At 38.1% G+C, this 25,360-nt stretch overlaps 1 protein-coding gene across 8 annotated transcripts in view; it reads right to left on the bottom strand.

The window, feature by feature from the left end:
* The window catches only part of LOC136764272 (teneurin-3), a 267,776-nt gene that overhangs the window by 197,947 nt on the left and 44,469 nt on the right, over positions 1 to 25,360 (bottom strand). For 7 of the 8 annotated variants that reach the window (XM_066718152.1, XM_066718154.1, XM_066718155.1 and 4 more), the window contains exon 2: positions 17,333 to 17,381. The exons of the other annotated variant lie outside the window; for it this stretch is intronic. The gene's annotated coding sequence lies outside the window, so the exon portion shown is untranslated. The remainder of the gene's footprint in view (positions 1 to 17,332; positions 17,382 to 25,360) is intronic. 8 annotated transcript variants of the gene reach the window in all.

Raw genomic sequence — 25,360 nt, 5'->3', positions numbered from 1 at the left:
GCTCTCAGTGCCGGCCCTGCCACCCTGCCCATAAACACCCCCCAACCCCATCCCCTTGTTTAAAACAGATTGTTTTGTGATCTCTTTGATGTTTCATTGAATCAGGCAGCAGGGCAAACGCATCTCTGCTGTGACACCACAGTGCAACCGCCACCACTACTAACAATAGTACGCTTTCACGGAGCTAAATAATTCACATCATTTGTTGTGCTTATGTAGTGGAGAAAACAAGGGACACTTTTTCTTTTTTACTTTTCCTCCCTGACACTGGGCTCCCTGAATGTTATTCCCATTGTCTGCTACACGCTCCTTTCGCAAAAGCCTCCACAGCATTTTCTGATCCAGCTCGGCATCTGGACAGGCGCTGGTATGTATGGGATTGGAAGCTTTTCAAGAGTAACAACGGCGTCTTTTTTTTCTTCTTTCCTCTCCCTTCTCTTTATTCACTTCCCCTCAGCGGCGCCTCCCATAAACACATCTATTCAATTTGTGTTAAAGGGGAAATAAAGAATACAGTACGACATAAAAATGAAAACCCGAGTGCTGTACCTGTTGTCTGGAAACATGGAAAAAGCTGAGGAATACAGCTGGTAAAAGTGTTTGCAGTTTTTGTGTGCATAACCCGAAATCAGCAGATCAAGTTTTGGGATACTAGGGCATACGGTGTGAAATTAAATCTGCAAGACTACCTTGAAGCTTGGATGCCGTCAGAGAATGTAAACACCGTAACAAAAGCGGAGCTGGAAAGGATGCCAAATAACACTTGGTCGCACCTGGACGTCTTTTAGGTCCAGTAAAAATATTAGGCACTAACTCATTTTGACCAAGCTGCACTGAAAATAAATGGATTGTCGGGTTTTGGAGCAAATGAATGTGACCCTAGAAACAAAGCCCAGAAACCAAGCTGAATCACTTTCCCTTTTCAAATGTCTAAAAAAGAAAAACAAGAACAAAACTCACCATTCAGCCTGCTGCCTACTGCGCCATTACTCTCTGATGGTGTCATGCCCCATGGATATTATATTGCTTTTATGGAGACCATTCATATTCTTTCATTTTTAACAGAACTTGTAATCTAACTATCGGTTTCCTTAGCTGTGTAGCCACATCTTATCTCAGAGGAGTGAGACAGGGGGAAAAAGTGACAGAGATATCATCAAAACCGCTCTGGTATGTTTGTTCAAAGAGGTCTTTAACTCAGTTCAGCCACACTGACAATAAATATAAATAAATAGTGCTGGTTAATCACAGGAAATGGGAAAGAACACAAAATAACAAGGGAAAACAGACGCCTACCCAAACAATTCTCCACAAAACAGTTTTACCAGTTAAACATTTCCACTTCGGTTTCATGGAAAAAAAAAAAAAATACAATTCACTTGGATTATCAGTATAAAATAGATATTTTCTTCTGTGGAAAGCATAACTAAAACTTTCTATTTACCTGGAACATTTTTTTTTTGTAATTAATTCATTCCAAATCAGGGGGACATTTGAAAGTGTGTCTGTGGTTTGATATGGTAAAAAATATAACAATAAATCTTGTGAAACCATTGCATTGTTGTGTTCTTCTTCTTCAGCTCATTAATCGCAAATGTGGGATGTGAATGGATAAAGATCTTTTCTGTCAGATGCGGACTTCCCCTCGAGATTGATCTCTGGGGCCTCTCCCCTTTAACACCATCGCCGCCACTCGCGGTCACTCCAAAAAACAATTCCCAGATTGGGTTTCATTTGTCTTGAAATTGGAGACGCTTGTTCGCATTTGACCGACCAAATAATAAATTTGCTACTGCTTGCTCTAATTTATGGCCGGTGTCCTCTGGAAGCGGGGAAATCCGAGTCGTTTCTACATGGCTGGAGAGACACACCCTGCCTGCAGCTGAGCGGCCAGCGCAACTGGCTGACACAACTCCCTAATCCCAGCCCGAACTCCCAAAACAAACCGGCGCTTCCAAAACACTGCGCTTCAGCACCCAAGACAGGCATACTTTCTTAAGCCACAATTGCAGGCTATAATTTACTGCCATCAAATTTTTTTTTTTTTTCAACATTGAACAATACAGTGCATTTCATTCATCATATTTTTCTTAAACAAAACAAAGCAAAAGGACCACTAACATTTGGGAAATTCCAACTTTCTGGAATTATTATGCAATTGAGGGCACCCAATTTCCACAACCATTTTGTTATACCATTGAGAACTGTCCACATTCACTATCTTCACCAATCTTGAAATAGGAAATGTTAATAAGACAATAAATCTCATTTCATATCATTTGAAGAGACATTTAAATGTTACTAATACAGCCAAATGTGTTACCATTATGTTAATGAATATTACGGGCTAATATTTCCTCTTAGCTTAAATTGAATGTCAAGCAGTAACTTGAAGACAGAATTCAAGAACACACCGTGACTTTAAAAATAAATAAAAAATAAACTGACAAGACTTTTTCAAAAGTACTTAACCTTTGACACACATCTTCTGTCACAAAACCAATTAATCTGTTAAATAAACAGATTCATTTGCATCCTTATTTTCTCACAGGTTGCTCAGCTGCTGTTTTTCTTTTTAAACGACTTATTCTAATTCCATATAGTTCTGGATAGCAATAAGGATGGGAAAAAAAAGAAAAGAAAAAGGCTGCTAATAAAACAATTCCCCCTTGCATATCCTTCATTTTTGTGAACGAGTCTATACAAAGTGGAAGCTGTATTCTCCAAAGTGACACATTCACGGTTTCAATTAAAACGCCTGTGCCAACTTATTTTACACTGATTTGTTCAAGGAATGTAATTTGCGAGGAGACCTGAAAAGAACACCTTTCTTCTAATATGATTTGAAAATACTTTCAGAGGAATCAGGGTCTCTACATTGGTCCCGAGACAACAAGACCCCCTTAACTGCGCTATGACAGTGCTAGGATAAACAGAGGGAAATTAAAAACAATTTCAGGGCCTCTCTTCTGTGTATTGTTCCCTCGTGTTGGTCTCGCTTGCAGAGTGACCTGATAACCTCCTCTTATCAGGAGAGTGTGAGGAGGTCAAATTCACAAGTATTAAATCTGTCCCCTGAGAAGAACAGGATTAACTACATCACACAAAGCCACTTTATCTCGCCAGGCCTAGTAATATCAGGAATGTGGAGTTTGCCAATAGGTTGAAAACCTTAATTTAAAAAGTTCTGATTATATTTGATGTTTTTATTACATTTGGTTATTATTATTATTGGCAGACATGTACACACTGACAGACAGGCAGATAAACAGGCAGACATATCCTGAGAGAAACTACGTGGGTTATATGCTTTTGCATTTTAGGATGCACACAAAAAAAAGGATTCAGCAGAATAAAACTCCTTTATCTTAGGATGAAAGAGCTGTAACGTGGTTTATAAATACACAAGAACCCAACCCCACGGGCCTGGTGCACAATTTACTATGGATAATAACAAATGGACGATAGCCAGCTTCTTTGAACTCGGTAGCGGGGGAAGAAAGAAGAGGGGAAAAAAAGAAATCTGAAAGAGGATGAGGAAAACTGTTAGTCACCACCTGAATTTCAAAATGAAAGGAAGAAATAATTATATTTTTCGACGCATTATTGCTGCGCTTTTCCTCTTTAATCATGCTTGTCAAATCCCATTCAGCCATAATGTCAGAAACGCCATGTAATCATTAGATTATCAGGTACAACTATTAATTGCCCAGCAATTCATTGTTATCCATCTTGATGTTTATTGACTACTGGAAAGTACAGTATTTCACAAAGGAAGTATTGATTAGATACCTTGCCGAGTTTTCCAAGTTAATAACAGGTAGCAGCTTTTAAACAAGACAGAACAATGAGATGATTGTAACGCGTTGCACTGCTGCCATGAGTGGCTCGCAGACTCCCAACACCCGATACGGCTCGGTACAGAGGCTGCTGATGGGTCCTAAAGGTCTCTGCCACGCTCCCCCACAGGATTGGATTCCAGCAGTCCATGAAGGATGAGGACAAGGGGAATCAATGGTACAGAGGCCTATGGCAGTAGTATTCAAGTGTGGCCTCCATTAAAAAATACAAAATAAAATGTTACAGGCCAGAAATCATTGCAATCTCTGAGCCACAGCAAACTATTGTGCTTTAAAGTGTAGTGCCGATAATCAGCACTGGCTTCTACTGGATTGCAGTGGTTTTTAATAAGATCAAATAGATATACAGCAGTGCATTTCAATTACCAGAACATTGCCTATTATGATGCAGAAAAAATAACTAAGACTAACACTAAGGCCAGCTAAAAAATGGGAGGAAATAAATAAATGTATAAACGAAAGCCAGCAATTTGGCCGAGCGGAGGACTTTACTGTTTAGATTAGTACCTATTATCAGATTGTGTCCCTTAATTCGGGTTTACTGAACTCTCATTCACATCGCAAAGCTGTCAAGCTAATGATCTGCGTGGTTTCTGAGATTTTTTAGTGCTCAGCGTTCATCCGGCACATGCCATCGCCGCTGCCTCTCTCGCACTGGAGTTAATTCCCAGTAATAGAAGCGAGCGCCACAGAACTGGGAGCTGCCGTCGACTGCCCCTCTTTAGTATTCCAAATAAACGTTACAAAAGAACAAAAAGCATTAGTCCATCCCTTCATACTGGAATAATCTTTTAAAATGTAGACACTGAGTAATATAAAATAGGTTTAATGCACTTTTTTATCTTAAAGAGCTATTAAGAATGAGAGCTGATGATGTTAGATGCCTTCATTGTTCTTCATGCAAGAGCAAAACATTTGCTTCGGATTTATGTGCTACACTGATACTCCTTCACTTCTGTGAAAAGAAATACATCACATTTAATAAAAAAATATTATAATGAAGTATGAAAATCAGTAATCATTCCCTGCTAATGTTTGACATTATTCAAAACTAATGGCACAGGATGGTTTCTCCATGCATTTATTTATTTATATTATTATTTGTTTCTTTTTTACATTGACCTGGTTTATGATGAACCACAAATTATAATAAAAATATAATATATAAATAAACAAATGCATACATACATACATACATACATAATAATAGTAGTACATTTATATAATTCTTCTTTGTATACATTCTGTTGCATCTACAAAACTTCTACTTTTAAACGCTTAATTACCATCAAACATAAGTACATCTTCATGATATATTATGTTTCAAGAACACTGTCCCTGAATACATTTCATTTAATAATTTTCAATTGTCAATAATTTAAATTTAAAGTACATATTTTAATAATTTCCACTAGAGGATCTATGTAACAAGTTAACTAGTAAATAGAAGGGAAGAAAAATTTAAATAAGGATTCATTATTTTAAGATTTTCAATCATCACCTGTTCAGTGTCGGGGGTAATAGGAGACGTTCTACATCATACATATTTCACATGAATATTAAAAATGTATGTGGTGACTGGGGTCATTAATTTTGGGGCTCCTGCATGTAGAAATGCAGACCGTAGTAGTCACTGTGGTACTATAAGGTTTAGGTTTTAAATTTTTAATGGTAATGTGTACAGCCATACAATGGAAAAGAAGCTCTTTTGTTTCTCGACCGTTGCTCACCCGAGTGCAGGAGTAGCGCGCGGCAGGAGAAACCCCCGGCCTCCTCCCCATTTCACTTGAAACATGATCACAAACTGGTGCCACAGAAAGCACTAAGCAACTCCACTTAGTCTGGATTCATTAGTACAGCTTCTTGTCTTAAAATACTTTACCTATCATGTGAAGTATTGTGTGATATCACAAATAAATGACTCGTATTACTACATCGTGAAAGACAAGATTTTGACTTGGCAAAAATGTGCTCCTATTTCCAGCACCTTTTCATTGTACGCAGATATCCGTGCAGGGATTCCAGTTTCTCGATGATTGACATCAGTATGTTTTTAATTTGACAAACTTTTCAGGGCAGTTATTGTCCATTTGTGGGTTGAGCAATTCAAACCTGTTGCAGTGTTAAGTGCAACCTAATTCAGCCTGACCACACACACAAAAATCAAGTCAATGTCCAGAAGCGGAAAAAAGAAGCACCGATCCTCTCAGTGAATGAGAGCGTTTCAGTGTTGATCAAGCTGATGAACTGAAGGGAGGCCCAGACTGACCTCTTTGCCATGCCAAGAAAGAATTTAATTGGAAAACAGAATCATTGTTCTGTACCAATGAAGAAGAAACACGTCTCACACACTATATATTACACCACAACGTCCGAGGAAAAGAAAACTGATCAGATGTGATTTCGTGTGCATTCAGACTCAATTTAAATGTTCGTATCGGTCCAAAATTATAGAAATGAGTTTAATTTTGAGGAATGTTTTTTTTTTCATTATTATTTATTTTTAAGGAAATCAAATGAAGGGGATATATAATGATATTGACAATTATAAAATGTTGATGTCTATGAGAAAATGCATCATTGAAAAGAACCTGAAATAAGTTCTTCCATGTCTTCACAGTAAATGCTTCAAAACAACTTCAACAATGGCCTCACAGTCCAATCTTTGGAATTAAAAAAATCGATAAACGAAATGCAGTCAAAAGTTCACAGCTGCCTTGACCTCTTAATACGCCAAACTGAACTTTATAAAAGAGCTGCATGGTGTACTGGCCGTACTGGAAAAGCCCACACAATATTCCTGCAATAAATTCAGTCTTTACTCTTCCAGCACTTTTACCTGTCACCAGGAACTTGGTTGACAAAATTAAAACAGAAAGGAGTGATTCACCCAGTTTATGCCAGACAGAAACACTGATCAGAACTGACCTGGAAAACTGTTTTCTAAAGGAAATAAATCCAACCTCTGTACAATTCTCAGTATCGATGTTTCTGGTGCAACACCTTTTCTACGACAAAAACAAGAAAACAAAAAACAATTACCTTAAAGGAGTTTTTGTCCTCCCTCTCCTCAGATTTAGTTTTCAGTCTATTTTCTGTTAGGTATGTGGACAATGTAAAGTTACCTGCATAACAGTGAGATTACTTCTTTAAATCTTTAAAAGCATGTCCATCACTTATTAACAAAGGAAAACCTTGATGTAATTCAGGTTTCTTTATTAGTTGCCTGCTTTGTCAAAAACAGGCCTGATGTATTCAAATATTGAAATCTGCCAGTGAATACTTGACTTCTATTACAGTGCTAATCAAAGAATATGAAAAGTATGAGCAAATATCTGCACATGAAAACCCATGTTCACCCCAGCACCGAGAGAGAGATGGATACATTGTAGGGTGGTAATGGAATACCATGTAATAAGTATTCCCATTACAATTACTTTGATTAAAAAAGTTACTAAGGTCAGACAAATACATAACTTTAAGGATTATTTTTTGTTAATTTACAGGAAAAGGCACAAGTCTGGAGTTGTGTAAGCAGTTTAATTTCTGGAACCTTCCCTAAAATTAGAAAAATGCGATTATATGCATGACATATTGTTATCTGTAGTAGTAGCAGCAGCACCAGTTATAGCTAAATACTATTAATAACTTTAAATAAAATAAGTGTGGATAAAGAAACAGCGAATGGACAACCTATATGTCCAATATTTCTAATGAAGCAGTGACAGAATACAGTGACTGTCCGAACTGAATAATAATCATTAATAATAGTAAAGATCTTGCATGAATACACACATGCAAACATATAACAATGTTCATACATTCTTTGTAAGATCCTGTGATAAATGTAAAGTATTGAAAATATGTGTATGTATGAAAACAAAAACAAAAATCCACGTATGATTATATATAAGTGACCAAATTGTATGTTACATTTATTTTGATATGCTCTGAAATTGCAATTTAAAATTACAATGAATGTCAAGTCACCCGCCATTATGTTAGTCCGATTATAATGGTGTCAATTGACAAATAGCAAAACTTGCGCTACTGTTCCATTTCAATTCAAGCCAGCGTGAAATTGAAAAAAGAAATGTAAGTTATTTCAAACAATGCACTAATGTTTTAATGAGAAAACCAACAGAAAAGTATTCCAAAACCAATCTAAAAGTATTCTGATTAAGTTACTGATTAGGAGTATTGTATCAGCTGTTACAGATGATCTGATAAATAAGTGAAATGGAATACTTTACATATAAAGAAAACCTACACCAAACTTTAGAAACTTTGAAAAGATAATTAAACTGTAAACACACTTTCCTTTTTATTGTAACAGCCACTCAAATCCAAAAGGTCCATTTAAAAATAGAAGAACGCACTAAAAATATGCGATGTTTTAAGTGTTACTCCGAGTACACAGACCCTGTTCTATTTTCCAGACATCAGAACCGCGAGATGAACTGATGAGCTTAAAACATCATCACACAAGCGTAGCCCTGAGCAATATTTCAGCAGTTCAAGGAAATTAATTGGACTTTTTTTAAACTTGTAAAGTTAGAGAAAAGGGCTTAAATCTTTTATTTTTTTTAAACCTGACATGTGCAAACAAAAGCCTTCTAGATTGCAGACAGTCTCTCGTTTGTTTGTTTATGTCTTTTGCACATCCTGACAAACCCCTTTCTGTCAGCCAAAAATATTTTTCCAGCAGTTTTTTTGTGGGATCAGAACAAGAACGAAATTGTACCCACGGTGAGTCAGAAATTATATATTTTCTTTCAATTGGCAAATCCAGGGCTGATATTTCATGTATTTGAAAAGTGAAACATTTATTTCTAGATCCAATTTTGATTTTCGATTTAAATGGGACCGCTTATATGAAAAAATAAATACACAAAAATGGCATGTATATCAAAGATTCCTTTCGCCGTTTAGAGCAGAGTGTGTCCTGTACAAGTAAATACAGATCGAACTCACAGTCCAAGAAAGCACATTTTGCTTCTTTACGAAAGATAACCGAAGTGAAAGCTGCTCATTGTGTGCCTGCACAAAGTGTGATGTGTTCTTTTTTACTTTAAAGCATTGAAATGCATTCTACCTGTGAGGTCAGTGGATTTGGAGCCTGTATATTATACTGCCGTGTGTGATTGGGTTGTATCAATATGAAGCACTAAAATCAATGGGCTATAAAACTAGTTTTAATAAAGGGAACTTATTACATTTAAAAACCGAAGAAGTTCCACGGCGTTTAGTGGCGTTAATAACACTGGTAGCAGTGGGGGACGCCTGGCTATACAGAACAGTTGATTAAAGTGGTGCCGATTTACTTATTAGGATTCACTTTGAAAGGCTTTTTTGCTCTTCATTGCTTTAGGGTGTGTTTGAGACTACTGGGCATTTTCTCCAATATCGTATTAATTGTTGGAACGTGGTGTTCGAAAGCGCTCAGACGATTGGCGATAGTCCTGCCCTGAGTGTGCCCTGCCTCTCGCCCTGTGTCCACCAGTGAAGGCCCACCACGCCCTGTGCTGGATGCAGCATATATTGGATACGGACGGATGGTAATCCCTAGCATTCATATTTGCTTTGTATACATCAACCAGCGATGAGGCGTTGTGCAACACAGGCACAGAGTTCTGAAACTGCCTACAGATATGATAACGGAGCCACGCGTGTAAGCAGACCCTGTTCATACCCTGCTGTAAGGGAGCACCACAGATCATCACCTGGTAAGGCTGCAATTGTGGCAGGGGTTTTGTCCATCTTCAATTATTTACGCCAATGGGAGAACGGTTCGGTTAATGCATAGCTGAAGCTTTCACAATTCATTTGCGATTTCCTACTGCTTAAAAAAAAAAGTATATACAGAAAATAAAAGAATCACAATTCAGATCCCCATTTTACAGTCCTTTGATGTGAGGCTTTTGCACAAACAAATTAATAAAGTAAACCGTTATTGTATTGTGTTTTTTCACTTATGTTTCAGTTGGACAAAACCAAACCAAACATGGCTTTGGAACAGTGGTACCTTGTGCTTATTATGGTATGGGGTTGCTCTAGACACATTAGCTTGGGATCTATGCTCAGACACGGCACTTTTAGCACAACTGTACCGTGTAGTGTAGTGCCGTGTGTATGCATGTGTGTGTGTGTGTATGTGTGCATGTGTGTTTGTGTGTGGGGATATAGAACTGCTATCTTCCCCAGAGATGGCATAAGCAGCTGCCTGCTGGGAAATTAATGCAAATCTTTTTGGTTACAGAAGCGCAGTACGCTCGCTTCGGCTCCAAACTCCCCGAGCCTGGTCAGCGAGCTGCCAGCCTGTGCCTAATCCAGCCCCGCTTTGGCCCCAGCGGGGGTTTGCAAACGATGAGCAAAAGCATGTGGAGCTGCTGGAGAGGCAGAGAACAGCGGTGCAGGTGGAATCGAAAATAAATAATGAAATAAAATAAATTAGATGGGCATGCAGCGCTATACCATTACATGTTCAAAGTGCATTACGGCCTATAAAAAGAGCGCTCTCAGGCACCATACCGGTCACGACAAAAGCGCAGTTTTAAAGCCCGCCACCAGGGTGATCCGATCTCATCTCAGCTATTTTGAGCCTTCGGAGGCTGTTCTCCACAGTATCACTGCTCGGGCCGTGACTTCTGATTGCACAGCTGTGTGTCGGGTAATTGCTGCTTCAGTGCAGTCTATCCACCAAGATGTAAGTGCAAGATAGGATTCCTCAGGAAATTGTTATAAGGGAGACTTGTTTTAAGGTCAAAACTGTTCAAAACAATGATTTTATTGTATTTCTATTGTAGGGCTAAGGGATGATTTATACTGTACAAATATAAATATCACATAAAAATACATATAATTGCACTTTATTTCTTAGCCATTTGCAAAATGACTTTCATGCTCTATTGTATGACCCATCATTTTGGTCGTTTCATTTAAATTATGTGGTGAAGTGACAGTGTACTGTAATATACTGTAAAATGTGATACTAAAAAACCTCATGAAAAACAATCTGTTCTGTGAAATGACTGAAAATGGTTATAGTAGCAGATTAAATCACCAATTGATTTTGATATATATTGTCACTCCTTTTCCATACTAGTTCTAAAAGTAATATATGTGCCTAAAAAAAATGCTTCTATCGTTTTGTTTAAGCTGACATATAAAGCTATATTAATTGTACTATCGGTAGGGCAAGGATGCAGGTAATTTTAATATTGTCAACCATCAAACTACCACAGCCTAAAGAACTGAACTGTATTAAAAGATATGTCCATTTAAAAATGCTCAATGTTCATTTACAAGCAATATTTAAAACCGGACATAAAATATAATTTATATAAGGAACAAATATAAACCTATACCCACAGTAAATAAAATAAATGAACCATTTTAACCTCAGATGCAAGATAATTGACAACAAGCTCCCTATAGTTAATCATGACTAAAGGTCTAGATATGTTAATTAAGCTCTATAACCGATGTTAATGTTCAGCTGAAGTGGAGACCCAGTACAATGATAGCAGCGAGAAAGACAGCAATGGCGAGTCTTGTCAAGGATGCTCCCAGACACTCACAGGGTACAGGGACAACGAAGAGGTCGCCACAACACTGTCTAAAATGAAAAGCAAAGCTGTGACCTGCCCAAACCTTGTCATTCAGTCGTTTACCATAACATGAGATGTAGCTTTTAAACGGCATGCATTGTAGTGCTGGGGACGGTGGTGGCAATATATCAAACAGAGCAGGAACACATCCACAAATATTCCAGCAGTAAGCACATTTCACAAGTTCAGAATACATCTGAATATGTAACACACTGGATGGATTTCAGGCTCAAGAGATTCTTGGAGAGACAAGGAACAGAAGTTTTATAATCCCAAGGGGCTTACATTAAAATATCCATCTTGTGCACTCACTTTTAAAAGTGAACTGCCCTTTGCTGAGATTTGCAAAATGCTAAGTTGGGTAAAATGAGTTTGCTTAATTATTACATGCCACTATTATCACAATGTACACAGTAGCATACACAATTTAAAATATCTGTAATTACTCTACTTATCTTGTTCTGTATGGAATATTAAAGCATATAAGATCTGTCAAACATGGTTCTACATTAATAATAAATGTAAAACAATAAAAGAAAACGGCTATGAATTAAGATATAAATAAATAAAAAAATATGCATGGTCAGCTATATTATTATTTATATGTGCTGTACAGACATCTTTAATAGGATGTACAGAGAATCCAGAAATCTCAGTTTCAGATTAAATATACTCATACGACTTACTGCATATGTAATAAAATGCACAGCCCAATGCAGAAGATATATACACTCAATGATTAATAATTTGCATTGTCACAAAACATGCCACATGATTTTGATAAAGCAGGGTCACACCTTTAGTGTGTCCCAGGTGGGAATTGCAAATCACTCCTCACTGCTACGGCTCTCCATACGGCAGGGGATGCGACCGAGCGCAGACGCACGTACTCTGCAATGCAGTCAAAGCTGCCCGCAATTTCTCACACCGCAAGTTCATGATGCCCAGTGCATCTATCGCAGCAGAGGTATTTGGTGCAGATGGCACCACCCACACCCTGATTCTGCAGGTACCCCAGAAGCCATGGCAATTAACCTCCAGCCGAAGCCAGCAATGGCATAGGCTTGGCCTGAAATTCAACTCATTTATAATGCCGTAATATACAGCACTGTAATAGAAGGTTTTCACCTATAAGGTTGTGTAATTCCATTTTCATTTACTTGGCTCCTACCCTGGCGAGTTTGAGATCAGTTTTAATTTATTGCATACATATGTTTTGAGTTTAAGTGAAATATTACAGAACGAAAGGAAGTAATTTAGAGTGGGTAAGAGAAGAACAAAGGCTAGACAGGGCATTTAGGAAAGTTAAATGCCAATGATCACATGTAAGAATATTATTTCTATTCGCTATGTCAAAATGTCAACTGAGATGCTTTTTTTTTTTTTTTGCTTTTTGCTTTTTTACTATTTCTATAATACCGCAAAAGCCTTTTGTGAAGAGTCATATGGGGAAGCGGCGGTGGGGAATCAGGAAATAAAATGTCCTAAATTAAAAAAGAAAAGCCCATATGTAACATTATTTTTATACATGGTCTATTGTGTTTCATTTGAGTGACACTTCCAAAGACTATCTCCATGTCTAAAAGAACATGAATCGGATAATTAGGAAAACTCTGATGTCTGTGCCTCATGTTTTCATGTGTTTGTCTGCACTCCAGCCATGAATTATGTTGTTCAGAGTTGCATGCAGTAATTTATTAACTGCAATATGGTGACTCAATCTGAAGATGTGAATTGAAGTGTTTAGGGAACGTTCAGTGACCAAAATGGTGCTTCGAAGCCCGCTCAGCAACCCCACGAAACTCTGTAGGGAGTACAGTGACTGGCAACTGCAATTAACACATCCAGACCCCATTTACTTGACCACCCTGAAAGCAGAGAGAGACATAGCCCTGGCAATATCGAGACCGGGCTTTAAGTCAGAAACTTGTTGATTCCATGCCTAATTGAGTTAAGCACTACATTATGCTAAAGGAGGAAATACCAAATCCTGATGTATCGTTTTCCACTTTAATGTGTAACAGTTGTTTTGATAATCATGGATTTATACTTTAGTGCTGTTCCGAGGGTGTTCGGTTTAATGTGGTAAGGCACCTAATCCGCACATAAACAAACCCACATGAGTTTGCACACACACACCCTTAAACACACCCAAACACACATGCAAGCACATTCAATGAACAGGACTGTGCAAGAAAATGAAAATGCATCCAGTGGAAATTAAACTTTTGTTTGATTGTATGTTCAGTAATGTGAAAAATCCCAGGACTAACAATTTGTCATGGGATCTACGGCAGTCAGGTTATGCAACACAGAAGAAAAGTAATTTCATCCTTCTGTTAAATGTATAGCAGCACCAATTTATTTCATAACCTAAATATAGAAATGGCAAATCAGCCCTCTGTAATGTTTATGCAGTTTACTTTTTTTCTTTTCCATGCTGGCTGAAAATGAGATGTAATTTGAAGGAAAAATGGTTAGTCACATAATGGACCAGCACTAATGAAAAAGCAAAGTATGAATTTAAAACATTAAATATTCACGAACATGGTAGAAATCAGGACATATCTGAGCAAAAATAAATAGTCTCTGAGGTCTAATACATATTTTAATGTTTTAATGCAAGGTAAAACGACAAATTGTCACTGGGGGGAAAAAAACATTAACCATGTTGTTTACAGGTATGCAGCTCCATGCTTCACTGACAAATGTGAAATGTACATCTTCGGTGACAGAAATGTACTTATGAGATCAGTTCAGTAATGTATCATATAGTGGACTTAATGGTTATACTGGCATAAAACAATACATAACATCTGCTGTACTCGGCTATCATTTGGTCACCCCTTGTTTTATTTTATTCAAAGATTAATGACACCAACTTCAATTGTGTTGATCTAATCTGATTGGGAGAAACCACCACAATAACATTGATGCCAGGCAAAATAAATCCTATTCAGGAAACCTCAAAACCCCAAAAAGACCCTTTAAATGTAATCGTAGTTACCCTGCTGACTCTTACAAAGTACATTAATTTTAAAAATATGCAGAGGCACAGTCCAACTACAAAATGAAACCATCTACACTTAAAGTCTAGCAGCAAACCAAAATGATTTCACTACCAAACCCAATTGCCTTTCCATACACCCATCTGCACAAATTATGGAATGAAATGCTGGCAAATACGCATATTTGCAGTAGGTAGAAATACATGTAGAGTGATACTCCTACAATTAAGCCAACTTAGTCTTAGTCAACTTCACTGATTGAGATTAATTTAATGGCATCAAAAACAAAATCAATTTGTCTAGATTTAACTTTCTGAGCGTTGTGGATTGTGGCCTAAAGGCTTTGCAAAGTCTTGACTCACTCTAAAGAGCCACTAAAGAGTCACAGTTACTGTAGTTACTTATATACTGTGGGTCAAACACCGAGTTTGTCAGATCAGCTCTGAGAAGCACAGCGCTCTCCTGGCCAGCTCATGGCTAAGAAAATAAATGGCTGTGGTACTACATAAACACTTCTGTCAAACCTTCTCCCTAATTGTAGATGTTTACACAAGTTGTGATTGTTAAAGTTTATCTGTATTAAGCAAATAAACATCTGAAATGCTACTAATACAGACAAGCTGTAAGGTTGCTGGGCGTTTGTTTTTAAAGAGTCAATGATACGATTCAAGGCATGTCAGAAACGCTTGAGCGAGAATAATGAGGAACAGAGCGATGGAATTTGACAAAGCTCATCACATCGAGGAAAAAACACCAAATCCTGGTTTGCTAAACTGAAAAGCTAGCTTTGACGCGTACAATCTTAAGAGTAAGTCTTTGAAACACAAGTACACGCACGGAAAACATTTTTTTGTTCTGCTTCTGATGATGATATTTAAAGATTCAACTGTCTTGCCTTTAAAAGAAAGAGACACGGGGAAATAATTTGCATGAGGCCGGCCCCATATACTTTTACAGATGCACATAATCCTTCACAGTGTCTAGCACAGTTTCATTTTAGCTAATGCTTTAAAAATGATGGGAGCCACTGTGTCACATCGTCATTGTCGAAACTGGTCTACTGTTAACCACTCTACACCGGTACATTCACTGGGACCCGCCATGACGGCTCAGCGTTACTGTTGATTATAACCAGCCTAGCCTGACAACTTCTGCATGAAAGACCTGGGCAGCCAGTGGGAGCTGCTGACAGGAAATCTGCTGTCTTATTCACTGTGTGACACTTCGTAAAACAAATAATTGAAACTCCTCACAATCATTTAACATGTATTTGTTTGTGTGAAAATGGTACACAAAGAGCATGCTATAAGCAGTGTAATGACAGCAAATTCAGATCAGACTGATCCACGGCAAATTAAATGGGACCTTGTAATACAATTATCACACTTCTTTTATATATATATATATATATATATATATATATATATATATATATACAAAACAGGGCAGAAAGAGCTGTGAGTGCGAGGAAATGTCAAATTCTAATGCTGTCCAATAGACTTGCAACTCAGGCATTATGTATGTATTTATTTATTTATTACATTGGATGATTTGAACAGACAAAGATTTGACATACCGGGACCTGTTCTTTTCAGAGCAACTGGGGATTTATTTTAGTGTCTGACAGTGTAGATTCATTCATGAACTATATTGTCCCTCTATTGATTTGCAATCCCCAGCTAGGTATCTTAAGTGTGTCCGTGTGCGGTAGAGATCTGGTGAAGTACCACACTGCCAATAAAGCCCATCCATAGGTGGGTTCCCACAGCGTGCCTTTCCGTATACAATAAATAAATGAGGAGGTCAGGTGCAGTACTTCACTGCAGTCAATCTAGTACCTTACTCTCAGTCAGTGTAAATCTGTTCTTCATTACCACCCAATTTCACTTTCACATATTTTTAACAGCGTCTCACCTCATCTCCTGTAAATGTATGTAGTCAAAGGCATTATTACTTTCACACATAACAATCTATTTACGTTTATGGTTACCCAATAGGCATAAGTAAATAGTCAGCCATGTTTTGAAATGCCTGTTTTTTTTTTGTTTTTTTTTTCTCAAAATAAAAAGAGGTCAATGGCAGTAGCAATTCAATGTCAGAGGCATTAATAATTTGTGGCGTCTCCCTGTGCCTTATGTGAACCAACAGCAATGGCATTTGCAGGATGTATGGACTAGATCCACAGTGATAGTCTAGTATGGTAGAATTGCAGCCTATTCTTAGCATAAACTCTGCATTAGATCAATCCTGGAAATTGGTTTACTGGGATGCTTTTGTAGGGTCAATCAAGGATAGCCCAAATGCTGTTATGGAGGTTTATGTCTGGTGATGGTGCAAGCCAGTATCCCCCCCCCCCACACACACACACACCCACACACATACACACGCAAACAAACTGTAAACACACAAACACATTCTGTGATAATCTGACATTATGATTTCCAAAAAGTTAGTATGCCATAATGTTTGGTTTTTGGAATATGCAAACATTATAGCAATTTGATTGATTACTAATCATATCAATCATATCTGCAAATGTATAATTGCTTTCGATATCAACATCAAATTATTCTCTTCTATCATTAGAATATAGCAAGCTTTGCTAGAAAACATTAAGCAGTAGACAACATCAACATCAAGTTACAATTTCACACCAGACTGAACGGCTTTCTAATGAGGACAGGAGTCGACTGGGGATTGAGTCAGAAGCATTTAACATTGTGATCTTGTTTTGGAATCAAAATAGGGCTTTACTGTAGAAGTTGAGCACGTACAAAAAAACTAAATCCTTAATTAAATTCTCTCTTTTCAATTTTTATGATTACATAACACAAGTACTGTTCAATAAACTTACCAGAGTTGTGGTCCACATTTATTCTGTAACAGGATGCATTTGCAAAACACTGCAAAACAAAAGCAAAACAAACACTGCATCATCAACTGAATGCATTTGTAAATCCCTGCAAGGCTTCACACCCTACATTGATGTATTTTTAACACGTTACACGTATTCCTTATCTGGTCCAAGTCCAGGAAACTACAACTAGAGTGAGACAAATATTTTCTTCCTGTTCTCAGAAGTCTGGAATCACACTGCCTGTTTGCATGTTCAATTTGTCTGAAGGGATTAACCGATTTTATAATATTTTAGATGTGTAATGTTGGGGGAGTTTATCTCTCAAATACGGACAGGAAATCTGCTGCCTAATTACATGATATATTATCCAAACCAAGCCAGTCAAACCAGCCCACAGGTGAAATAATCTGCACTGCATTTGCAAATTAAAATTGGGCTTCTTACTTGGAGTCTAAATGAACACAAATGGTCTAATAAGACGCAGGGCACGGTGTGTTGGTTGAATTTGCGTTGAGACAGTTTTGAGCTTGTTATCTAAAGTGCGGCAATCATTGCAATCCCAGCCCAAGGTTGGTGAATTGGTTTTCCTCGGCTGAATCAAATACCCTGCGGACAGTCTGCATGGCAGATGGGTGTTATGCCCTTTCTGCAGCCTGTCCTGGAAAGTGATGTCATTAGGAGAGGCAGTTTTAATACATTGCTCTCAATTACATCTGCTGACCTAAAAAAATATCAATGTGGTTTTCACTCTGTTGATAACTAACTGAGTCTCCTAACACACTGAAAGGCACTGGTGGCCAGTGACCCACTGTGGTGCACAGTAGTGACCCTAAGAGAAACCAGCTGAAGACAGAGAGACACAATTACTTTTTATTTTTCCCCCTTTCTGATAACAACATGAAGAGTGTTTTTGTTGTATTCATAGTTTTACATTTGTACTTTTCTTAGAGGTTAAGCAAGTAATCATAGGAATGTTATGTCACTGTAGAGAGACAGATGCTGTCTGCTATGTTGCATGTCCACACTGTTAACTTTAAGTTTCATATTTCAAAGGGCAGCACATGTTGGTTTGCTGCCAGAACCATGTTTCCCTTCATTCAATTTAAAACTGAGTCATGTCATCCCACAAACAGATTGACTGGAAATGTTATAACAAAGCTACTGTAAGCCATATACAGCTCTGGAAGAAATCAAGAGACCACTGCAAAATTATCAGTTTTTCTGGTTTCACCATTTATAGGTATGTGTTTGGGTAAAATGAGTATTCTATAAACTACTGACAACATTTCTCCCAAATTCCAAATAAAATATTGTCATTTACAGCATTTATTTGCAAAAAATGACAACTGGTCAAAATAACAAAAAAGATGCAGTGTTGTCAGACCTCGAATAATGCAAAGAAAATTAGTTCATATTCACAAACAACAACACAATACTAATGGTTTTAACTTAGGAAGAGTTCAGAAATCAATATTTGGTGGAATAACCCTGATTTTCAATTACAGCTTTCATGTGTCTTGGCATGCTTTCCACCAGTCTTTCACATTGAAGCTGGGTGACTTTATGCCACTCCTGGTGCAATAATTCAAGCAGCTCGGCTTTGTTTGATGGCTTGTGAACATCCATCTTCCTCTTGATCAGATTGCAGAGGTTTTCAATGGGGTTCAGGTCTGGAGATTTGGCTAGCCATGACTGGGTCTGGTGGTCCTCCATCCACACGTTGATTGACCTGGCTGTGTGGCATGGATCATTGTCCTGCTGGATAAAACAATCCTCAGAGTGGGTGAACATTGTCAGAGCAGAAGGAAGCAAGTTTTCTTCCAGGACAACCTTGTACGTGGCTTGATTCATGCGTCCTTCAAAAAGAAAAATCTGCCCAATTCCAGCCTTGCTGGAGCACCCCCAGATCATCACCGATCCTCCACCAAATTTCACAGTGGGTGCGAGACACTGTGGCTTGTAGGCCTCTCCAGGTCTCCCCGTCTAACCATTAGACGACCAGGTGTTGGACAAAGCTGAAAACTGGACTCATCAAAGAAGATGACCTTACTCCAGTCCTCTACGGTCCAATCCTTATGGTCTTTTGCAAACCTCAGCCTGGCTCTTCTTTGCTTCTCATTGATGAAGGGCTTTTTTCTAGCTTTGCATGACTTCAGCCCTGCCCCTAGGAGCCTGTTTCGAACCGTCCTCGCCATGCACTTCACTCCAGCGGCCGTTTGCCTTTCTTTTTGTAGGTCACTTGATGTCATCCTGCAGTTGTTGAGTGACATTCAAATGAGTTGGCAGTCATCCCGGTCAGTGGAGAGTCGTTTTCACCCTCTGCCAGTCTATAGCTTTGTTGTCACCAATGTCTGCTGCTTGACCTTGTTCTTATGAACCGCCATCTTTGAAATTGTAAGGATGGAAGCAACCCGACACTAACTGTATCCCTCTGCCAGTAAAGCCAGAATTGAACCCTTCTTTTCCTCACTCAAAACTTTCCTTTTCAACTCTTTTGGCCTACTTTTGAGGTACTACTAGCACTGTTTTAGCCATTCAGCTGGTCCTATTGCAAGAGGATAGTGATGACCACAGTAGTGGTTTTTATACTTTACCTTGTTAAATAAGATTTGGTTCAGGTGATCACCTAATATTTTTGTTTGGAATTTGGGAGAAATGTTGTCAGTAATTTATAGAATAAAAGAAAAATTTTCATTTTACCCAAACACATAACTCTAAATAGTAAAACCAGAGAAACTGATAATTTTGTAGTGGTCTCTTAATTTTTCCAGAGCTGTATATAACCTATAGCCCCTCACATGACAGCGGCACATGAAACCAGTCCTACTGTGGTTGCAGTGTCTAACTAAGCTGAAGATAACCGATAGCCACTGGGTACACAGTAGCTAAGTGGAAGGATTCCCAGACAGAAATACACAATAACTGCCTTTTTAAAGGACAACTAAACAGTATTTCTATATATAAAAAAGTAATATCATGTAGCAGGGCTTTTTATTTTGCTGTATTGTGTTTCTGGAGTCCTACTTTAAAATATTAAACCAGTCTCTGCCGACTCCACTTTGTTAACGGCCCACTGGAAGACTTGCCTCTATGACTAAACTCGATCATGTTACGTCACACTTAGGGAGCAAGCACTACAACATATTAATACCAGATAGGAAAGGGTGTTTCCTGGGGTTTTCCCTTCTAGAGTATACTGTTCAGCTATCATTTAATGTGAGATGCCCATCTTTACAACAGTTTGTAGAAGTTGTCAACAGGAACTCCATGGAAGAGGTTCCATGACTTGGCTTCTTCTCAGGGAACAGCCAGGGACCTATTTTGGAGTCACCTTCTCCACAGTTTGATCACCCTCTCTAATTGCTTCTACAACCCATTCTACAATACATCCAAAGCTCCTACATTACAGTTTACCAAGTAAGGTATCCATTGAGAAGCTGGGAGGGCCAGCATGAATAGTCCATCTCAGCAGACTTTGACAGCTAAAGGATGATCAGCACTGTTAGAAGGAAGGCTGGATTAGTCCTTAGAAGAAGCTTAGAGGAACTGCAAGTCACGCACTCAGGATGAGTTATGCTACCAGAGCAGCTGTCTTTATGGAAAGCGTTCATCGCCATAGGTGGCAACCACACCGGGCAGCCAAGGCAGAAGCTGCTCATTGCGCGAGGCTTGGAGAGGGTGGAAGGTCTCCAACGTTAATGCCATCCCTGATTTGTGTGAAAAGCACAGATGGCAGCTAAACACACCCTAATCATAGCCAGACTCTCGCCCTGTTCTATAATACCATCCAGCAACTCCAGCACTGCCGGGTGGAAGCAGGAGGTGGATGGCTCCTCAGGGTCATCACAGTAGTCATGGTAGAAAATGTGCCATTTTAATTCCAATCTCTACCCAACATTATGACCAAGATCCAAACACATTTACTCACTCTTTACATGGCATGGAGACCTTTGTAACTGTCAGTAGATGATCTGAAAGTCTGGAGGCACCATCTGGACCCATTATCCACTATGACGAAGCACAGCTTCTTCCAAAAGATACATTAACTGCACTCCTTACACCACTGACACAACAGTATGAATATCACAAATTACTGATTGCTGTTTCTTAGATGCACCAGGAGTCCAGTTTTAACCCTGTGTGTCCTAAGTTGGAGTGAAATGGCATTTAAACGTAGATGAGCATATGCCCTAAAACAGACCATTTATGTAGGGGAAAATTGTGATTTCATAGTAAAGAAAAGACATACGAGACTGTATGGGACTTGGTTTGAATACTTGAATCATATAGTGAGAGAGAAAGTGGACCTACTTGGAGACGGACCACCCTTTGTGTAGCCCCGCCTCCCAACAAAACTGCACATGAGAAAAGCTGGTCTGAAAACTGTGGAATGATCAAAAAAATGCCAATGAGAAAATTAATTTCCCCTTGATATTATTACTTTGCATTTTCCTTTTATATCATTATGAATATTTGTCTCTGATATCATTTTTTGTTTCACAGCTTTTCAACTGCAAAGTAAGTAAAGAAGAGCGGGAGATAAAGATAAATGAAAATAAAACTCTATGGCAAGTGCCATTCAGACACATTAACTGCACTCTTTTAAATTTCACCATTATAGTCCTGTGGTCCAGACCAGAGATTAGTTCTACCTAATGGGGGTTCTGGACACTATCTCTCAGCATTAATAAATGGATACAGCAAAACTGACTGCATGTTAATGCTATTCAGATTTTCATAATGTTATGGCATTGACTGTTATTTAAGCAGTAATGTTCAAAGCAGCAGGCATTAACAGCTGATAATTGACCATGGCAGCAATAAAGTGTCCCAAGCTGAAAGAAAAGGCATGAAATGAAAGCCAAGGTCAATAATCTAGCCAGTAAAGCCCGCTGCGGAGGGCATTAAAGCTATTCTGCAAAACAAAAAATATGTCTTTGTGTATATTGGTTTAATATGAACAGATTTTTTTTTTTTTTAAAGGTTTCATTACTGAACGCCTCGCAAAGCTCGAATCCATGTGTAGTGAAATATTTTCAGTTAAGTATCCTTCCACTAAAGGAATAATACATCAATACAAATACAAAATATATAATCATAATGATCTATATCTATCTATAGTCCAAGTCCAGCTATATTAAATACATCTTTTTGGTTTTTTTATATATTTCGATTTATAATCTTATTTATATATTTATACCAGAAACCTGGTCACTAAATGCAAGAATTTCACAGAAACTACGGATGACAAAAAGAAGCACGGAGAGATGTAAACTTGGAAAAACAAGAAGAGATAGAAAATTAAATTAATCGACCCGAGAACAAACCAAAATATGTGACATAATTGAACATTTCGGACATTTTGCAAGAAGAACAGATCACAGATGGACAAAGGAACATCAAATAGATCGCAAGATGAAAAAAGACCATAAAAAGGAAAGATGGGAAGATTAAATAATAAACTTTGCAGGTGTGACATGGAAAAAGAGAAGCTGTAGATGGAAGCAAGTGGAAACATCTTGGGGAGGCCTTCATCCAGCGGTGGATCGATAGAGGCTGATAGTGAGGGTGATGAGAAGAAATCAAAATATGCTATAAAGAAAAAAATAAAAAATGAATCAAATATATAGATTTGATTAATCTTTTTTTCTTCATAATATTTTGATTTCTTCCAGATTTCTTTGAATGCATTCCATAGAATTTGTGTTCCCCTTCATTTAGGGACAGTTTCCTAAATAAAAAGTATTGTTTTTCCATTCTTCCTCAGAGCTTCCCATTTATTGTGCATTAATTAAATCAAAGCAAGACAACTCACTGACTCACACGCACTGCAATGACATTGAAGTCACGACCTCCTTCAGCACTTCCATCCTCACAACTCTCAACTCCATAAACACAGACTAGCTGACTAAACCACTGCTAATTAAAACACATCAGTGACAGTAGTGTTATTAAACCCTTATTTGTTTTACTTTATAGATTCTGTTCTTCTCAGACTGCACTCCAAAACAGATCACCTTGCATCAGTGCCTTTTATTTGGTAAGCATCTAATTACAGCAAAGGTTTATTTTTCAAAGGGCATAGGGATATATAACGTATGTTCTGTACAGGCAGTGAATCGGACTACTCTGAATTTAATAATCCCATCAAAGTTACAAAGTTAAAAAACCCGAACTTCCCTATTCTAGCTCCTTAATGCCAAAGCCTATACAACGATCTCCAGACCGAGTTTCAGAGAACGGGGTTACAGACTCAAAGAGCTGCTTCTACTGTTACAGAGGACATATATTTGCAATTGGCCACATGTCAAATGGAAACAGGAAATAATATGATCTGTGTTTGCAAGGCGGCCCCCTCCTTCTGAAAGATAAACACATAACCGGTACAAAGTGTATGGGCTAGACAGCGGAAATGTCCCAGTGGTTAGTGTAGATTCCTTCAGATACAGAGGTCACAGGTTGCTTCCCAAGTGTAGGCTGGGTTAATCTTGTTGCCTGGAGCTTGTTTAACATCATAACTCGGGAGTTTGGTGCTGGGCTGTCCAGAGGCAGAATGACATCTCCCTCATTGAAGAAAATCAAATATCTGCAAAAGATTTCTGGCCCAAAACAGATAATGAGCTTTGACTACCCCATATGCAGCCATTTTACATTTGTGACCATCAAAAATTGTACACGAACAAGAAGATATAGGCATAACTTTTTGTTTATGCAGGCGATCATTGATTTCATGCATATTTATTGAGTACGTTATTGTAAACCCATAAACTTCCAGTAGTAAACACTGTGAAACTATCAGATGCTCCAATTTATTTTCTAACTATAGCAATTCACAGGACACCTTGTCATTCATGGTTGATAATGTGCCAAGGATTTCAGGATGAAATTGCTGCTGTGAGTACTTTATATACTACAGCATAAGAATCACAGTAGTATTCGTTTAATAAAAATAAATAAAAAACGTGATTTCTAATTATGGTTCACTTTCATAGTTTACACATTACATATTCCATTAAATTTATATTTGGTTGACAGGATAAAGAGGTCGTGCCACAAGTCCATTTTCAGATAAACAGCACCTACCTATCAATTGGCATATTCTCACCTCCGCACAATGGAGTGTAACTACACTTCTGCACAAAACCTACTGAAATCGGCAAAAATATATTCCTTTATGGAGTCTTCGGATATGCTAGTTGTATAATTGAAGGAACTTTGAAAGAAAAACGTACAAATCAGAACTAGAGTCGCAACAGGCAAACAAAGTCTGAGCAGTACTTCCTTGTTACGGTGCTCTCACTAGACTTTCTAGAAGCAAGAAAACAAATGCGAGGAAAAAAAGATGTACCTCCACACAACCTTGCTGCTTACATTTCTTTTGTTCTTTCTTGAAGCACAGCAATCTCGTTCTAATTTGAATGATGTCACAAACAAAAATTAGGAATGTACCAAGAACTGGTATCGCGGTGCTAAATCTGCAGAACCCGCAGTAATGCAAGGTAATGAATTACCACTACTCTTCCCATCTCCACCAGCGATGGCTTTATCTAGTGAATTAAGGTCCGGGCGTTGAGCACCAGTGGGGCTGTGGAACACCTTGATCCAAAGTGCTGATGCATTAAATAGTGCATAGAAGATACAACGTTAAAAAAGAAGAGAAGAAAAGCTACTCATTTTAGGGAAAAGGAAGAAGCAAACTTAAGGGTATGGAATGGTTTACTCTAAATATTGTGGTCTATGTGTATTTTGCTACTTTTCAATATTAGAAACTTCTAGACATTAGAATTTAGAATTAATTGACTGTAGCAGAATGTTCTATACTGCTTTTTTTTTGTTTTTGTTTTTTTTATGGCCAAGACTGGTCAAAGTGTGCATGTGACAATGTCCCAAGCACTGCACAAATCTGGCCTGTATTGCAGGGTGGCAAGAAGGAAGCAATTACTCAAGAAAGCCCCAAAAAAACCTTGTGAGTCTATAGCCATGTGGCAAGAAGTGTTGTGTTCTTAGGTCAATGGAACTGTTTGG

The sequence above is a fragment of the Amia ocellicauda genome, chromosome 12 (genome assembly GCF_036373705.1).
Source record: "Amia ocellicauda isolate fAmiCal2 chromosome 12, fAmiCal2.hap1, whole genome shotgun sequence".
Classification (NCBI taxonomy): Eukaryota; Metazoa; Chordata; class Actinopteri; order Amiiformes; family Amiidae; genus Amia; species Amia ocellicauda.
This window is presented reverse-complemented; position numbering and strand designations above follow the sequence as displayed.